We start from the raw sequence: 19,932 nt of genomic DNA on the forward strand, positions 1-19,932 counted from the left end.
GCTGTGCGAACAAAGAAGAGAAAGGGAAATTTCTCCCAGCAGCCTCAGAAGCAGCAGATTAAATCTCCACAATCAACTTGATGTACTCTGCATCTGTGGAATACCTGAATAGAAAATGAATCATCCCAAAATTGAGGCGGTGGACTTTGGGAGCAACAATATATACTTTTTTCCCCTTTTTCTCTTGTTGTGAGTGTGTATGTGTATGCTTTTGTCTGTATAGATTTGGTTTTACCATTTTTCCTACGGTTCTGTCTGTCCATTTTCTTTTTTTTTTTTTTAGGTATCATTTTTAGTGCTTATTATCATTCATAGATTTGTGTTTTGGTTTGGTTGCTCTCTTCTTTCTTTCCTTCTTTCTTTTTTTCCTCTTTTTTATTTACTTTTTAATTTTTTTAAAATAATTCTTATTCTTCTTATTATTTTTTTTTAGAGAGAGTATTTGATGTGGACCATTTCTAAATTTATTTATTTATTTACTTATGGCTGTGTTGGGTCTTCATTTCTGTGCAAGGGCTTTCTCTAGTTGTGGCAAGCAGGGGCCACTCTTCATCGCGGTGTGCGGGCCTCTCACTATCGCGGCCTCTCTTGTTGCGGAGCACAGGCTCCAGAGGCGCAGGCTCAGTAATTGTGGCTCACGGGCCCAGCTGCTCTGCAGCATGTGGGATCCTCCCAGACTAGGGCTCAAACCCGTGTCCCCTGCATTGGCAGGCAGATTCTCAACCACTGCGCCACCAGGGAAGCCCCCAATAATTATTTTTTATTTTAATAACTTTATTTTATTTTATTTTATTTTTGTCTTTCTTTCATATTTCTCCCTTTTCTTCTGAGCCGTGTGGCTGACAGGGCCTTGGTGCTTCAGCCGGGTGTTAGGCCTGTGCCTCTGAGGTGGAAGAGCTGAGTAGGACATTGGTCAACCAGAGACCTCCCAACTCCACGTAATATTAAACAACGAAAGCTCTCCCAGAGATCTCCATCTCAACACTAAGACCCAGCTCCACTCAATGACAAGCAAGCTACAGTGCTGGACACCCTATGCCAAACAACTAGCAAGACAGGAACACAACCACACCTATTAGCAGAGAGGCTGCCTAAAATCATAATAAGGTCACAGACACCCCAAAACACACCACCGGACATGTTCCTGCCCACCAGAAAGACAAGATCCAGCCTCATCCTCCAGAACACAGGCACTACTCCCCTCCACCAGGAAGTCTACACAACCCACTGAACAAACCTTAGCCACTGGGGGCAGACACCAAAAACAAAGGGAGCTACAAACCTGCAGCCTGTGAAAAAGAGAACCCAAATACAGTAAGTTAAGCAAAATGAGAAGACAGAGAAATACACAGCAGATGAAAGAGCAAGGTAAAAACCCACCAGACCAAACAAATGAAGAGGAAATAGGCAGTCTACCTGAAAAAGAATTCAGAGTAATGATAGTAAAGATGATCTAATATCTTGAAAATAGAATGGAGAAAATACAAGAAACGTTTAACAAGGACCTAGAAGAACTAAAGAGCAAACAAACAATGATGACGAACACAATAAATGAAATTAAAAATTCTCTAGAAGGAAACAATAGCAGAATAACTGAGACAGAAGAACGGATAAGTGACCTGGAAGATAAATTAGTGGAAATAACTACTGCAGAGCAGAATAAAGAAAAAAGAATGAAAAGAATTGAGGACAGTCTCAGAGACCTCAGGGACAACATTAAATGCACCAACATTCAAATTATTAGGGTCCCAGAAGTAGAAGAGAAAAAGAAAGGGACAGAGAAAATATTTGAAGAGATTATAGTTGAAAACTTCCCTAATATGGGAAAGGAAATAGTTAATCAAGTCCAGGAAGTGCAGAGAGTCCCATACAGGGAAAACTAAAGGAGAAACACACCAAAACACATATTAATCAAGCTATCAGAAATTAAACACAAAGAAAAAATATTAAAAGGAGTAAAGGAGAAACAACAAATAACATACAAGGGAATCCCCATTAGGTTAACAGCTGATCTTTCAGCAGAAACTCTGCAAGTCAGAAGGCAGTGGCAGCACATATTTAAAGTGATGAAAGGGAAAAACCTACAACCAAGATTCCTCTACCCAGCAAGGATCTCATTCAGATTGGACGGAGAAATTAAAATCTTTACAAACAAGCAAAAGCTAAGAGAATTCAGCACCACCAAACCAGCTTTACAACACATGCTAAAGGAATTTCTCTAGGCAGGAAACACAAGAGAAGGAAAAGACCTACAATAACAAACGTAAAACAATAAAAAAAATGGTAATAGGAACACACATACTGATAATTACCTTAAATGTAAATGGATTAAATGCTCCAACCAAAAGACATAGACTGGCTGAATGGATACAAAAACAAGAGCCATATATATGCTGTCTACAAAAGACTCACTTCAGACCTAGGGACACATACAGACTGAAAGTGAGGGGATGGAAAAAGATATTCCATGCAAATAGAAATCAAAAGAAAGCTGGAGTAGCAATTATCAGGCAAAATAGACTTCAAAATAAATACTACAACAAGAGACACATAAGGACACTGCATAATGATCAAGGGAGAAATCCAAAAGAAGATATAACAATTGTATATACTTATGCTCCCAACATAGGGACACCTCAATACATAAGGTAAATGCTAACAACCATAAAAGGGGAAATCGACAGTAACACAATCATAGCAGGGGACTTTAACACCCCACTTTCACCAATGGACAGACCAACCAAATTGAAAATAAATAAGGAAACACAAGCTTTAAATGATACATTAAACAAGATGGACTTAATTGATATTTACAGGACATTCCACCCAAAATCAACAGAATACACATTTTTCTCAAGTGCTCTTGGAACATTCTCCAGGATAGATCGTATCTTGGGTAACAAAACAAGCCTTGGTAAATTTAAGAAAATTGACATCGTATCAAGTATCTTTCCTGACCACAACACTATGAGACTAGATATCAATTACAGGAAAAAATCTGTAAAAAATACAAATACATGGAGGCTAAACAATACACTACTTAATAACCAAGAGATCACTGAAGAAATCAAAGAGCTAATCAAAAAATACCTAGAAACAAATGACAATGAAAACACAACGACCCAAAACCTATGGAATGCAGCAAAAGTGGTTCTAAGAGGGAAGTTTATAGCAATACAAGCCTACCTCAAGAAACAAGAAACATCTCAAATAAACAACCTAAACTTACGCCTAAAGCAATTAGAGAAAGAAGAACAAAAATACCCCAAAGTTAGCAGAAGGAAAGAAATCATAATGATTAGATCAGAAATAAATGAAAAAGAAATGAAGGAAACAATAGCAAAGATCAGTAAAACTAAAAGCTGGTTCTTTGAGAAGATAAACAAAATTGATAAACCATTATCCAGACTCATAAAGAAAAAAAGGGAGAAGACTCAAATCAATAGAATTAGAAACGAAAAAGGAGAAGTAACAACTGACACAGCAGAAATACAAAGGATCATGAGCGATTACAAGCAACTCTATGCCAATAAAATGGACAACCTGGAAGAAATGGAAAAATTTTTAGAAAAGCACAACCTTCTAAGACCGAACCAGGAAGAAAGAGAAAATATAAGCAGAGCAATCACAAGCCCTGAAATTAAGACTGTGATTAAAAATCTTCCAACAAACTAAAGCCCAGGACCAGATGGCTTCATAGGTGAATTCTATCAAACATTTAGAGAAGAGCTAACACCTATCCTTCTCAAACTCATCCAAAATATAGCAGATGGAGGAACACTCCCAAACTCATTCTGCGAGGCCATCACCCTGATACCAAAACCAGACAAAGGTGTCACAAAGAAAGAAAACTACAGGCCAATATCACTGATGAACATAGATGCAAAAATCCTCAACAAAATACTAGCAAACAGAATCCAACAGCACATTAAAAAGATCATACACCGTGATCAAGTGGGGTTTTCCCCAGGAATGCAAGGATTCTTCAATATATGCAAATCAATCAATGTGATACACCATATTAACAAACTGAAGGGTTAAAAACCATATGATCATCTCAATACATGCAGAAAAACCTTTCGACAAAATTCAACATTCATTTATGACAAAAAAAAAACCCTCCAGAAAGTAGGTATAGAGGGAACTTACCTCAACATAAAAAAGGCCATGTATGAGAAACCCACAGCCAACATCGTTTTCAATGGTGGAAAACTGAAACCATTTCCACTAAGATCAGGACAAGGCAAGGTTGCCCACTCTCACCACTATTACTTAACATAGTTTTGGAAATTTTAGCCACAGCAATCAGAGAAGAAAAAAAAATAAAAGGAATCCAAATCAGAAAAGAAGATGTAAAGCTGTCACTGTTTGCAGATGACATGATACTATATATAGAGAATCCTAAAGACGCTACCAGAAAACTACTAGAGCTAATCAATGAATTTGGTAAAGTAGCAAGATACAAAATTAATGCACAGAAATCTCTGGCATTCCTCTACACTAATGATGAAAAATCTGAAAGAGAAATTAAGGAAACACTCCCATTTACCATTGCAACAAAAAGAATAAAATACCTAGGAATAAACCTACCTAAGGAGACAAAAGACCTGTATGCAGAAAACTGTAAGGTACTAATGAAAGAAATTAAAGATGATAGGAACAGATGGAGAGATATACCATGTTCCTGGATTGGAAGAATCAACATTGTGAAAATGACTCTACTACCCAAAGCAATCTACAGGTTCACTGCAATCCCTATCAAACTACCAATGGCATTTTTCACAAAACTAGAACAAAAAATTTCACAATTTGTATGGAAACACAAAAGACCCCGAATAGCCAAAGCAATCTTGAGAAAGAAAAACGGAGCTGGAGGAATCAGGCTCCCTGACTTCAGACTATACTACAAAGCTACAGTAATCAAGACAGTATGGTACTGGCACAGAAACAGAAATATAGATCAATGGAACAGCATAGAAAGCCCAGAGATAAACCCACACACATATGGTCACCTTATTTTTGATAAAGGAGGCAAGAATATACAATGGAGAAAAGACAGCCTCTTCAATAAGTGGTGCTGGGAAAACTGGACAGCTACATGTAAAATAATGAAATTAGAACACTGCCTAACACTATAAACAAAAATAACCTCAAAATGGATTGAAGACCTAAATGTAAGGTCAGACACTATAAAACTCTTAGTGGAAAACATAGGCAGAACACTCTATGACATAAATCACAGCAAGATCCTTTTTGACCCATTTCCTAGAGAAATGGAAATAAAAACAAATGGGACCTAATGAAACTTAAAAGCTTTTGCACAGCAAAGGAAACCATAAACAAGACAAAAAGACAACCCTCAGAATGGGAGGAAATATTTGCAAATGAAGCAACTGACAAAGGATTAATCTCCAAAATATACAAGCAGCTCATGCAGCTCAATATAAAAATAACAAACAACCCAATCCCCAAATTGGCAGAATACCTAAATAGACATTTCTCCAAAGAAGATATACAGACTGCCAACAAACACATGAAAGGATGCTCAACATCATTAATCATTAGAGAAATGCAAATCAAAACCACAATGAGGTATCACCTCACACCAGTCAGAATGGCCAGCATCAAAAAATCTACACACAGTAAATGCTGGAGAGGGTATGGAGAAAAGGGAGCCCTCTTGCACTGCTGGTGGGAATGTAAATTGATACAGCCACTATGGAGAACAGTATGGGGGTTCCTCAAAAAACTAGAAATAGAGCTACCATATGACCCAGCAATCCCACTACTCGACATATACCCTGAGAAAACCACAATTCAAGAAGAGTCATGTACCACAATGTTCATTGCAACTCCATTTACAATAGCCAGGACATGGAAGCAACCTAAGTGTCCATCAACAGATGAATGGATAAAGAAGATGTGGCACATATATACAATGGAATGTTACTCAGCCATAAAAAGAAATGAAACTGAGTTATTTGTAGTGAGGTGGATGGACCTAGAGTCTGTCATACAGAGTGAAGTAAGTCAGAAAGAGAAAAACAAATACTGTATGCTAAAACATATATATGGAATCTAAGAAAAAAAAAAAAAAAGGCCATGAAGAACCTAGGGGTAAGACAGGAATAAAGACACAGACCTACTAGAGAATGGACTTGAGGATATGGTGAGGGGGAAGGGTAAGCGGTGACAAAGTGAGAGAGTGGCATGGACATATATACACTACCAAACGTAAAATAGATAGCTTGTGGGAAGCAGCCGCATAGAACAGGGAGATCAGCTCGGTGCTTTGTGACCACCTAGAGGGGTGGTATAGGGAGAGTGGGAGGGAGGGAGACGCAAGAGGGAAGAGATATGGGAACATATGTTTATGTATAACTGATTCACTTTGTTATAAAGCAGAAACTAACACACCATTGTAAAGCAATTATCCTCCAATAAAGATGTTAAATAAATAAATAAATAAATAACAAATACCATATGCTGACAGACATATATGGAATCTTTAAAAAAAATTTGGTTATGAAGAACTGAGGGGCAGGACAGGAATAAAGAGGCAGATGTAGAGAATGGACTTGAGGACATGGGGAGGGGGAAGGGTAGGCTGGGATAAAGTGAGAGAGTGGCATTGACATATATACACTACCAAATGTAAAATAGCTAGCTAGTGGGAAGCAGCCGCATAGCACAGGGAGATCAGCTCGGTGCTTTGCGACCACCTAGAGGGTGGGATAGGGAGAGAGACGCAAGAGGGAGGAGATATGCGGATATATGTATATGTATAGCTGATTCACTTTGTTATAAAGCAGAAACTAGCATACCATTGTAAAACAATTATACTCCAATAAAGATGTTAAAAAAAAAATAGCACATGGGGTTTGTCAGAACACATTGTGTTATGTGCTCAGAAATAGTTCAAAGGTACACGTTGGACAAATAGCCGACCTCTTTGTGATGTACCAGATTGTTAATATAGACAATCTGATTATATTAACAATTTTTAATGAACTATGTATATCTTGTCTCTTAAAATAGACTGGAAATGCCTCAGAAGCAGAGACCAAAGACTTTGATTTTCCACAGTCAAAAACAGAGCCTTGCATATCTTTGTATTTAAAAGAAAAGTAGGGGCTTCCCTGGTGGCGCAGTGGTTGAGAATCTGCCTGCCAATGCAGGGGATACGGGTTCGAGCCCTGGTCTGGGAAGATCCCACATGCCGCGGAGCAACTAGGCCCGTGAGCCACAACTACTGAGCCTGCGTGTCTGGAGCCTGTGCTCCGCAACGAGAGGCCGCGACAGTGAGAGACCCGCGCACCGCGATGAAGAGTGGCCCCCGCTCGCCACAACTAGAGAAAGCCCCTGCACAGAGACGAAGACCTAACACAGACAAAAATATAAAAATAAAAAAAAAATTTAAAAAAAGGAAAAAAAAAAAAAAAGAAAAGTAAATATAAAATACTTCTCGATGTGCTATATATATATATATATATATATATATATATATATATATATATATATATACATACAATGGAATACTATCCAGCCATAAAAAGAGAACGAAATTTTGCCATTTGCAGCAACATGGATGTACTTGGAGGGCATAATGCTAAGTGAAATAAGTCAGACAGAGAAAGCCAAATACTGTATGATATCACTTATATGTGGAATCTGAAAAAAAATACAAGCTAGTGAATACAACAAGGAAGAAGCAGACACAGATATAGAGAACAAACTAGTGGTTACCAGTGGAGAGAGGGGAGGAAGGAGGGCCAACATAGGGGTAGTGGAATAAGTGGTACAAACTATTAGGTATAAAATAAGCTACAAGGATATATTTTACAACATGGGGAATAAAGCCAATATTTTATAATAACTATAAATGGAGGATAACCTTTAAAAGTTGTGAATCACTATATTGTACACTTGTAACTTATATAATATGGTACAGAAAATATACTTCAATTTTTAAAAAAGGATTGAAAAACATACTTCTCAATCCTTCACTAATACCATGCTATAAAGATTGCGAGTAGGAAAGATAACATTTCTTTCCATAAAATCTACAAGGGACCTTTAAAGAGCTCTACTCTGCTGCTTGTTAAGTGACAAAATAAAGAAAATGTCATGGTTATGAATAATGTAAAAATGTGAATAAATTATTTTCTATTTTACTTCTTGACACAATTCATTTTTTGGCTGGTAAATCACCTTGAAAAAATAGAAATGATTACACCAACATCAGTAGTTTCTCTTGCTGAGATTTTATTCCCTTTTGGAAGCACAAGTCAAAAAGGAAATTCTAGGCACAAATAATAATAATTTCTACATCAAACTTTTCAAATGTCTTTCATGTACATGATCTCATTTGAATCCCAGGGCTACTTGTGATATGAATATTATCATTGTCCTAATTTTACAGTGAGAAGACTTAAGTTTATAGAAGTTAAAAAACACACTTAAATTCAAGCTAGAAACTGAGGCAATCAAGGAATTGACCATGGCTCTGATCGATTTCAAATCCCATACTCTTTTCTGTACACTAGAGTGGGGTAGTGTTTATACTGACTTGCTGACACATCTTGGAAACCTCCTTTTATTATGCACTATGAAATGAATTTAGTGACTTGCTATTTTCATCCATTGAATATCAGCAAGGCGCAGAATGCATTATTGGGTCTCTCTTGTCCAAGAATTCCCCACAGATGGAAAGTCTAATAAGCCAGCAGGGACCTTGTTAGCAGTCACAGATGCCATAATGGCTCAGATTTCTTTCTGAAGGGCAGTGACAGTTGCCCAAATTACGTTGTGTTATGCCTTCAAGACTGTGTGCTACATTCCTATGGGAAATTAATAAACATAGTTTCAGGCTGATGATAAAAATAGGAAACTGCAACTTGTCCCTCCATTTCTTTTTCTCTTTCATTTCTTACCAATAGCACTCTGGAGACTTTTTGTATTTGTTTGTTTGTTTGTTTTTAATATTGATGCCTATCTCTGACCCCTGGAGATCCAGATTTAATTGGTACAGAGTGGGGCTCAGGCACTTGGAATTTTAAAAACACCTCAGGTGATTCTAATGTGTAACCAGGGTTGAAATTCACTGATGTCGGCAAAACTGCTCTCTATCTCTAAACTTGAACTTGCACCTTAAAAACTTTACCTCTGAATATATTATTTCCTTCACCTGAAATGTTCTCTCCTATATTCTGACAGTCTAAAAATGTTTCTTTCTTTAAAATTCCACATCATGAACTTCTGCCTTGAAATATTTTCCTATTGATAACTGCTCCAACGTGTACCCTTGAAAATGATGTTTAAAAACATTGAGCAACTACTACATGGCAGGCACTGGGTAGGCATTTTCACATATATCATCTTTTTAAATTCAGAATACTCCTTTCTAGGAAACTGGGCTATATAGTTGTTGCACTTTATCATGCCTGTTGGAGTTTGAAATGTGAAAAAGTACATGGTTAAATCTTCAGAACAGAGTACATTTAATTTATTTGATTTAATTTTAAGTGCAACTGTAACTTATTTTAACATTTCATAGAGTTTCAGGGACATAATTGGAGAAAAGAAACCTAAAAGAAGATAGAAAAATGTACATTGATGCATCTAAAGATTGAAGAGAAGGGACTGTTAGGCCCCCTGGCTATATTCCCTCTAATTCACTATCCTAATGTGCAACTTTATTCTGGAACTATGAAGTGCATATCCTCACAAGGTTACACAAAATGATTTTATTGTATTTAATGGCTGAGTACTTTTTAAAAGCTTGTAATTTAAGCTACTTGCAGCAGAAATATAATATTGCAGATCAAAAAAGATCCTTGGATCTAAGCAAGTCCCTAGGTGTAATGGAAGCCTTAACTTTCACTCCACCTTCAAGGTCTCTCAAATAAAGTGCTAGCTCTACAGCCATAGATGTAATTAATTAGCATTTATGTTTATTAGAGAATACTTTTAATTTGACTCAGGAAATTCCTTCAACTACTGGGAACAAAGCAATGAAGCAAATACTGTGGTGGGTGATCATTTCTTATCATATAATTATTAGATGCATATAATCACAAATGCTCCACAAGTTACATGGTTTTCAAAAGTGTGGTCCCAGAGCCTGTAAATTTGTTAGAAATGCAAATACTCTAGCCCTACCAAAAACTACTGAATCAGAAAGTCACTGAGATTCATCATTTGTGTTAACAAGTCTTCCACGTGATTCTAACGCACACTAAAGTTTGCATTAGAGAATCACTGCTCTATTTTCATTGTTTGCCCAAAGACAATGGTGAATTAGTCAAAATTATAGTCATCTCCATAAACTCAATGAAAAAGAACAGAATTATTTCATGTGTTATCACTTGAAATTGTTTATTATTTTAAACATCAGACTAATTTCTCCTCTTGGTAACATCAATGTTTGTGTGTGTGTTTGTGTGTATAAAGAACATGATGTGTAATTACATGCTAAATACACAGTATATACATGATTTACACCATCCAGTGATTTTTTTCAACATTTCTTAAATCTTATTTCCAGTTTATAAACACACCTGTAAAGTGATCTTACACATTCAGAATAATGGTCCATTCTTCATTTAAAATTTGTCTGAAACTTGTTTTAAGGTAAAACTTTATAATGGCTTTCTATATTCTAAGATTAGATTTGTGCATTTGCGAAGAGTCAGGAGTCAAAGCAGTCATTTAGTTCACTAAATTGCACAGACGGAACCAAGCAAAGATCTTTAAAGACAAAGTGTTATTCAATCTATATTCTCTTCCCTGCTCTTACTTATGACTGAATTGATAGTACTTGCTACAGTTGGTATATTTCACTAGGTGTGCTAAATCTTTGATAATATATTAATATTAATGCTAACTATTTTTGAAGCAAAAGTAGGGTCACCAACCATCTTAGTCCCTGTTTGCCCCAGACTGTTCTGATTTTAGCACTGAAAGCCATGGGTCCTAGGCGGAGCCAGCTTCATAAGCATGCAACTGAGTGTTCCCCACCCAGATCTGCCCATACGTGGTTTAGTGCTTTGCTGTTCCTATCTTGAAATTTTTAATAATTTTTGAACAAGCTGTTTCATGTTTCCATTTTGTGCTAGACGCTGAAAATTATATAGTTCATCCTAGTTCTGGGAAACTCCATAGTCCTGGGAAAACAAGGATGGTTAGTCACCCTGCAAAAATTCTATATAACATCCCTTCATTGGCTTGATTTGATAGGGCATTTCTATCATACACAAGTCTATTAAATCATTTAAATGTGTCCTACAAGCTCATTCATGTCTTTGCTTTTTAATTAGACAAGATCGTTTAATGATATTTTCATATGCAAGTCACAGATTGTCTCTATATCCATAATTTTCCATAATGAATATTATAACATATTTGCATTACACGTTATATTTCACAAAGCACTTTCTGGCACATTTTTTCATCTGACATTCCCAGTAGTGTATTAACAAAATATTAGCCAGACCTCAGAGGGAAAATGGGGTTGGTAGTGGAGAAAATGTTGATTTGTAGCATCTGTCAATTTCCATAGTGTAAATATTCCCATGATTATTAATTTCAAAGTGCCAACTTGTTGTCATTGAGTAAAGGGTTGGGAAAAGACACTGTCAACTCTCAGAGCAGATATGAGTCAGCACACCTTTGGATGTTCCTCACATAAAGGAGATAGAGTAAATATCAACATGCTTATACTACAAATAAAGATACTGAAATTGGGACTCTAGATGACATTAAAAGTCACATGTCTTCTGAGTGGCTAATTCCAAAACTGTATCAATCATCTCATTCCAAATCCCATGTTTTTCCCCTTTTGCCATTCTGTTTTTCTTATCTCTCATGTCTATAAATTTGTATATAGTGGTTACTGCTGTGAATGTATAAGAGCGCACATATGCATGGATTAAAAAAATTAACATCAAATAAAATTAGCTACAGGGAAGCATAATTAATAAAGATTCTACTTATATTAAATTAAGGGTAATTGTTTTTTAAATGCTTTGATTAAAATCACTTGAAAATATGTTTGAATTGTTCACAGGTGTGTTTGCATTCATCAACCTTCAATTTCAAATATGGTATTCCCTATGCTAACAGATTACAAAGCTTCAACTTCACAGTTTAATTATAAATGGAAATATGATTCATACATTTTCTTATTTCTCTTTGTTACAACTTAATTATCACTTGGCAACAAAGATTACTGCTATTACTACACTCTCAACTCCTGAGTAGTAGGCATTAGGCTGTTTTATTACATCCTTACAGAACTTAATCCTCATAGTAACTCTGTAAAGAGGATACAATTAAAGCAATTTTCAGCTGGTGAAACTAATGCTCAGAAAGGCTAGGCAGTTTATCCAAGGTCATTCAACTGGTAGGTGGTGAAGCCAAGATTTGGGCTAATTATCTACCAATTTCTGCTCTCAATCATTCTGTTACACTCTCTTAGCTGGTGTAGAGCTATTAATTGTACTAAAATATAAAATCATTAAGATGACAACAGATCTTCTTTTTAACTACAACAACACCCTTGTTTCCCTTAATTGTTTTTATGAAAAGAGATGAAAAACTACTGAGGCATCTTATCCAGCCCAGCTTTCTATAATATACTCTTTCAGGGTAGAGAAGGCCCTTAATATTATGGAGGTTCTCACTCTCCATCTTCTTTTGGATGAGTACCTTATAAGCTTCCTATCACAGGACTTCAAATGCATGAAGTCAGCAGGATCAATCAGATTCCTGTCATAAAACACAGAGAAGGTTGAAATTCTTTGGTAATGCCACCAATATATAAGGCCAGAGGTTTACCCAATGTTTGTCTCTGTCAAATTCCCTTACTGAATGTCAAAAGTTTGTAGAATATAGATATAATTGCATCTCAAAGTTTACTTTTATGAGTCTTCTAAGTAGAAAGTACTATCCTTTTGTTACACTTTGGATATCAGCTCAATTTAGGACTAATGCTTCTCTGAAATATTTTTATCCACTGGAGGTCTCAAATACGGTCTACTCCATTGTTTAGAATTTGGTTTCTATATGGAGCTAGAAAATTAGACTACACATTGATATGCAAGACAGTGACTTTATTATTTAATGAAAATTTTCCATTACAAAGACTGTTCTAAGTCATTTACAGATATCTGTAAAGATCATGTAATCTTTATAACAACACATGAGGTAGGTATTGTGATTACACTCACTTTGTAAATGAAGGATTTCAAGATAGGTTAAAGTGACCAAAAGTCATCCAGTTAGTAAGTGATAGTATCAGGATTTTAACCCAGGTAATCTGACTGTTAACCACTACTCTCTGTTTCCTCTGAAACTTTCTCTATTTGGAAGACCTGAGGACATGACGGACCCTGGTGATCTAATTTTTCTACCTATTAGCTGTGTGACCTTGTCAAGTTATTTAAATTCTCTGAATCTCAGTTCCTTCATCCATGGGTATAAGAATAAATATGTTATAAGATATTTGAGAGGAGTAATTTTTTTTAACATCCTTATTGGAGTATAATTGCTTTACAATGGTGTGTTAGTTTCTGCTTTATAGCAAAGTGAATCAGCTATACATATACATGTATCCCCATATCTCCTCCCTCTTGCTTCTCCTTCCCACCCTCCTTATCCCACCCATCTAGGTGGTTGCAAAGCACTGAGTTGATCTCCCTGTGCTATGCAGCTGCTTCCCACTAGCTAGCTATTTCACATTTGGTAATGTATATATGTCAATGCCACTCTCTCACTTTGTCCCAGCTTACCCTTCCTCCTCCCCGTGTCCTCAAGTCCATTTTCTACATCTGTGTCTTTATTCGTGTCCTGCCCCTAGGTTCTTCACAACCTTTTTTTTTTTTTTTTTTTTTTTTAGATTCCATACATATGTGTTAGCATACGATATTTGTTTTTCTCTTTCTGACTTACTTCACTCTGTATGACAGGCTCTAGGTCCATTCACCTCACTACAAATAACTCAATTTCCTTTCTTTTTATGGCTGAGTAATATTCCATTGTATATATGTGCCACATCTTCTTTATCCATTCATCTGTCGATGGACACTTAGGTTGCTTCCATGTCCTGGCTATTGTAAACAGAGCTACAATGAACATTGTGGTACATGACTGTTTTTGAATGGTGGTTTTCTCAGGGAATATGCCCAGGAGTGGGATTGCTGTGTCGTATGGTAGTTCTCTTTTTAGTTTCTTAAGGAACCTCCATACTGTTCTGCATAGTGGCTGTATCAATTTACATTCCTACCAACAATGCAAGAGGGTTCCCTTTTCTCCACACCCTCTCCATTATTTATTGTTTGTAGATTTTTTGATGATGGCCATTCTGACCGGTGTGAGGTGATACCACATTGTGGTTTTGATTTGCATTTCCCTAATGATTACTGATGTTGCGCATCCTTTCATGTGTTTGTTGGCAGTCTGTATATCTTCTTTGGAGAAATGTCTATTTAGGTCTTCTGCCCATTTTTGGATTGGTATATATGACAAACCCGCAGCCAACATCGTGCTCAATGGTGAAAAACTGAAACCATTTCCTCTAAGAGCAGGAACAAGACAAGGTTGCCCACTCACACCACTATTATTCAACATAGTTTTGGAAGTTTTAGCCACAGCAATCAGAGAAGAAAAAGAAATAAAAGAATTCAAATTGGAAAAGAAGAAACAAAACTGTCACTGTTTGCAGGTGACGTGATACTATACATAGAGAATCCTGAAGATGCCACCAGAAAACTACTAGAGCTAATCAATGAATTTGGTAAAGTAGCAGTATACAAAATTAATGCACAGAAATCTCTTGCATTCCTATGAACTAACAATGAAAAATCTGAAAGAGAAATTAAGGAAACGCTCCCATTTCCCCACTGCAACAAAAAGAATAAAATACCTAGGGATAAACCTACCTAAGGAGACAAAAGACCTGTATGCAGAAAACTATAAGACACTGATGAAAGAAATTAAAGACAATACAAACACATGGAGAGATATACCATGTCCTTGGATTGGAAGAATCAACATTGTGAAATGACTCTACTACCCAAAGCAATCTACAGATTCAATGCAATCCCTATCAATCTACCAATGGCATTTTTCACAGAACTAGAAAAAATTTCACAATTTGTTTGGAAACACAAAAGACCCCAAATAGCCAAAGCAATCTTGAGACAGAAAAACGGAGCTGGAGGAATCAGGTTCCCTGACATCAGACTATACTACAAAGTTACAGGAATCAAGACAGTGTTGTACTGGCACAAAAACAGAAATATAGATCAATGGAACAGGATAGAATGCCCAGAGATAAACCCACGCACATATGGTCACCTTATTTTTGATAAAGGAGGCAAGAATATACAATGGAGAAAAGACAGCCTCTTCAATAAGTGGTGCTGGGAAAACTGGACAGCAACATGTAAAAGAATGAAATTAGAACACTCCCAACACCATACACAAAAATAACCTCAAAATGGATTAAAGACCTAAATGTAAGGCCAGACACTATCAAACTCTGAGAGTAAAACATAGGCAGAACACTCTATGACATAAATCACAGCAAGATCCTTTTTGACCCACCTCCTAGAGAAATGGAAATAAAAACAAAAATAAACAAATGGGACTTAATGAAACATAAAAGCTTTTGCACAGCAAAGGAAACCATAAACAAGATGAAAAGACAACCCACAGAATGGGAGAAAATATTTGCTAAGAAGCAACTGACAAAGACTTAATCTCCAAAATATACAAGCAGCTCATGCAGCTCAATATCAAAGAGAGGAGTAATTAAGATAATGGATGTGGCAAGTTTTTAGGAACTGAAAAAGTAGGGCTATTGATGTCAGCAGTTGTTTTTAATTACAGGGACTCTCTGGGAATTTGCAAGACTATTTTATTTGGAAATTGGAAAGAATTTGTGCTTTTCCCCTTTTTCCTCTTTTGACTTTGCCTGACCTTTTCCAACTCATTCTTGCGGATATCAGATCCGCAGAGTTTCTCTGACAATAAACACTAGGTTAGGTCCCTCTATTTAATAACACTTATAATTCCCTCTTTTTAATCATTTATTTCCTTTAGATATTAATTACTTGTTCATGGTCCAGTTCCCAATTAGACTGTAAATTCCAAGAGAGAAAGATCTGCACCATATTCACTAGTTATTCCTAGTATATTGCAAAGTGCCTGCACACAGTAGATGCTTTATAAAAGTTTGTTCAATAAATAACTATGGAATATTTATTTCTCTTTCTAAGACATGTAACTCCAGTTGCTAGCATAATTTTAAAATCAATTAAGCTAAAATTTTTTGGAACATGCCCTTAATGTTCCAAGGTTTATGACTGAGTAAAATGGATCATGGCCCTGAATCTGGTTCTTATGTTTTTATTTAATAGGTGATTCTCTCAATATTCTCCTGGTGGAGTAATTAATTACAAATAGAGAGAGCCCTGAACAGCTTGTATGAAAAATAGTTATGGTGTTACTCAGCATAAAGGAGATGATAATAGATGTTAGGAGAGAAGAGATAGGCAATTCTTCATTCAAACAAAGCATGTTAATGGAAATAATTATTCACCCATAAATCAAGGAATATATTTTGGGAGGTGTCATTGGAAAGAAGAATACGGAATGGCTAAGGAAAACAGAATTTCTTTGCTTTTTCATACTTGGTGGAAAATGAGATAAACAGGGAAAATATTATAGGAAAGAAAACAATGGCAAGTGAGAGAAAATCAATAATTTTTCTTAGCCAAGAATAGAGGCTTCAATGTAAGTGAAGCATCCTAGCCAAAAACTAAAGCTCCCAGCAATCACTGGATCCTAGAGGGGAAAAAAAATTGAAAAGGCTCAAACAGAAAGACCTAACACACTTCCATTTAATATGTTCACAAAACCCATTTCCTCAAACTCCTTTATGCATAACCAAACTCATATTTAGATGTGGCCCTGTTAACGAATCGTAGACAGTGGAATGTGGGCAGAGGTAGATGGACCACCTCCAGGCTTGACCTGTATATTCCTCCTGTAGGACCCTCCAAACACTCCCTTCTCTTGTCTCCCAGAAGACGCAGAAGATCCATCAGAGAGCTGGGGGACAGTGGAGTCACTAAAAATACCATGTGAGAGGCCACTCACCAACCATTAACATCCAAACTGGACTTGGTGTGAGCAAGAAATCAACCAATTTTTATTAGGTTAGGCCACTAGATTTGGAGGTTTGCTTGTTACAGCGTCTGTATCTTGTCAGTATGGACTACTATAAAAAAGTACCATAGATTGAGTGGGTTATAAACAACAGAAATCTATTTCTCACAGTTCTGGAGGCTGGAAGTCTGAGAAAAGGGTGCTAACATGGTCAGATTCCAGTGAGGGTCCTCTTACAGGTTGCAAACTGCTGAATTATGGTTGTATCCTCACATGGTAGAGATCAGAGAAGGGGAGCAAGCTCTGTTGTGACTCTTATAATAGCACTAGTCCAATTCATGAGGGCTCCACCCTCGTGACCTCATCTAATCCTACCGTCACACTGGGGAAGAGGTAGGTTTCAACATATGAATTTGGAGGGAACACAAACATTTAGTCTATAACATCCTAGCATGTTACTCTGATACATTCTAATTTCTTGTTATAAAAAAAGTACTCATAAGTTTAATAACTTGAGAGGTCTGGAGTAAAAGAATATTTTGACACTTCATTTACCACTATAGAATTAATGTTATTTTATATGAAACGTAGTAGACATAATACTGTGGTAAAGGTATATGATTTTAATTTTACGCATTTCAATGAACACTAAGAAAAGAGATTGTGACAGAAACTGCTACTTTTTTCACCAATACTAATTCTCCTCTTTTTCCAAACAATGAATATACTAAATGTAGGGCACATGGCCACTAGATGGAGACCACATTTTCCAGTTTCCCTTTAGAGCAAATGTGGCCATGTCTGTGTGACCATAGGGATAAAATAGAATTGATGAGAGACACTTCCAACTTAGGTCTTTAAAGAGAAATAGGTATGCACTCCTTTCTCCATTTTGTGTTCTTCCTACTGATTGGAATGAAGACATTAGAATGAAAATCTAGAGATGGAAGTTGGGAGTTGAGGACCATAGAATTGTACCACCAGTTCTGGGTCATCTACCTCCTCATTGTTTCATGAGAACAAAATAAATATCTACTTTTTTAAAGCCACATTATTTGGGTTTTCTTTCTTACAATATTTTAACAGAAGGAGAAATAGACTAATTCAACAATGTCCTGTAAAACTAATGGCATGTGGAATCTCGGAAGGAATACTTAGAACCACAGTTTCTTTTGGTGTATATACAAGTGATGCTTCTTATCCTGATTAATTACCATATTTCAAGTATTTATTAAAACTGATCCCTTTTATTAATACACTCTCTTCTACTTATTAAGCACTAAAGTTATAATTCCAAGTTTGAAAGCTTTCAAAGCTTTTATTGTCAAGTCACCTACTGTGAGGTCACTGTCACAAGATTCTGAACTTAACTCTAGGATGAAAAAGAAAAATAAATACAGTTTGGGGTAATATTAGAGACAAAAGATAACAAAATTCTAATACTTTGAATAAATCCTAAGAAGTACTTTCTTCATTGTAATATAACAGGAGTTTCCCACTTTTAACAAGCATTATCTTATTTGATACTCACATGAACACTAAGATAGTACAGAAATATTATCTCCATTTTATAGATGAAAACGATGTGCTATGTGAAGTTAAATGACATACACAGGGTCTCGAGTCTTGAGTTCAAGAGAGCAGAGAGCGTGTAATAGGGGCAGGGTGGCCGCCTGTGAGGTAGCTACCTTGGCTTGTAAAATCTCCCGGACAGCAGTGCCCTCAGCGACAGCTGGTGGGCAGCCCCGATGGGGAGCAGTGGCCTGTGGGCTACTGTGAGGAGAGATGGGCTACTGTGAGGAGAGATGACAATGGCGGAGGTGACCTCAGGCCTCGCCCCACACCAGCCATCCAGCAGGTGCGACATGAGCCTGGTCTGACATCCAAGGGCTCTGTGAGCCTCTTCTCTGGCTGTTAACCTTTAAGAGCATGACACTTTTAGATAAAAATTTGCAGAACAGAGAATAATATTTGTTTTGTTGGAGGTTTACAGGAACATCATAACCTGGCCGTGACCTGACCTACGTGGACAGCTGCAAGAATAAAGGATCCAACACCAAGAAGTTTGCAACAACTAACCATGGCCCTCCCTCACCTTGCCTTTAAAAGGGCTTTGCTGAAAGCCTTTGGGGAGTTCGGGGTTATTTTAAGACATGAGCCACCCATCTCCTGCAATAAAGCTCCCTCTGCTCCAAAGTCCGACGTTTCGGTATCGTTTGGCTTCACTGTGCATCGGGCACATGGACTTGGCAGTTGGTAACAGTCGCTCTTCAAGGATCTAAGTATCCTTATCATATTTCTAAGCATTTCCTGATGAGATTATGAGCTCAGAATTTGGTATTGATTTTGGATTACAGTTTTTATGATCTATGTTTGGATTTCAGCTCTTATGATCTATGTGCTGTAAGCAGATGACTTTGCCTTTTGACATATTTTTTTCATCTATAAAATGGGTGTAATAAATAGAACTCACCACTTAGGGTAAGGTTGATACAAGGTAGATAAATTGGATACTGAAATAACTAACATTTAGTAACCTCTCAATAAATGTTAGCTATTAGGTTTTTTTAAGTTTTAATTTTTAAGAGAGAATAGATTTATAGTACAGTAAAAAACACACCCCTAGGGAGTACCATTTATATTATATTTTATGATAATTTCATTCCCTAGAGCACAATACAATAAAATTTGGATGGTGTCCCTAGAGTTGTACAATGCAGTAAACTTAATGAATTTTTTTTTAACAATGGAATGGCTTTT

At 36.6% G+C, this 19,932-nt stretch overlaps 1 protein-coding gene across 1 annotated transcript in view; it reads right to left on the minus strand.

Annotated features, from left to right (window-relative positions):
- The window catches only part of TYR (tyrosinase), a 107,235-nt gene that overhangs the window by 52,353 nt on the left and 34,950 nt on the right, over window positions 1-19,932 (minus strand). The gene's annotated exons all lie outside the window — the stretch shown is intronic.

Source organism: Eschrichtius robustus, chromosome 11 (assembly GCF_028021215.1).
Source record: "Eschrichtius robustus isolate mEscRob2 chromosome 11, mEscRob2.pri, whole genome shotgun sequence".
NCBI lineage: Eukaryota > Metazoa > Chordata > Mammalia > Artiodactyla > Eschrichtiidae > Eschrichtius > Eschrichtius robustus.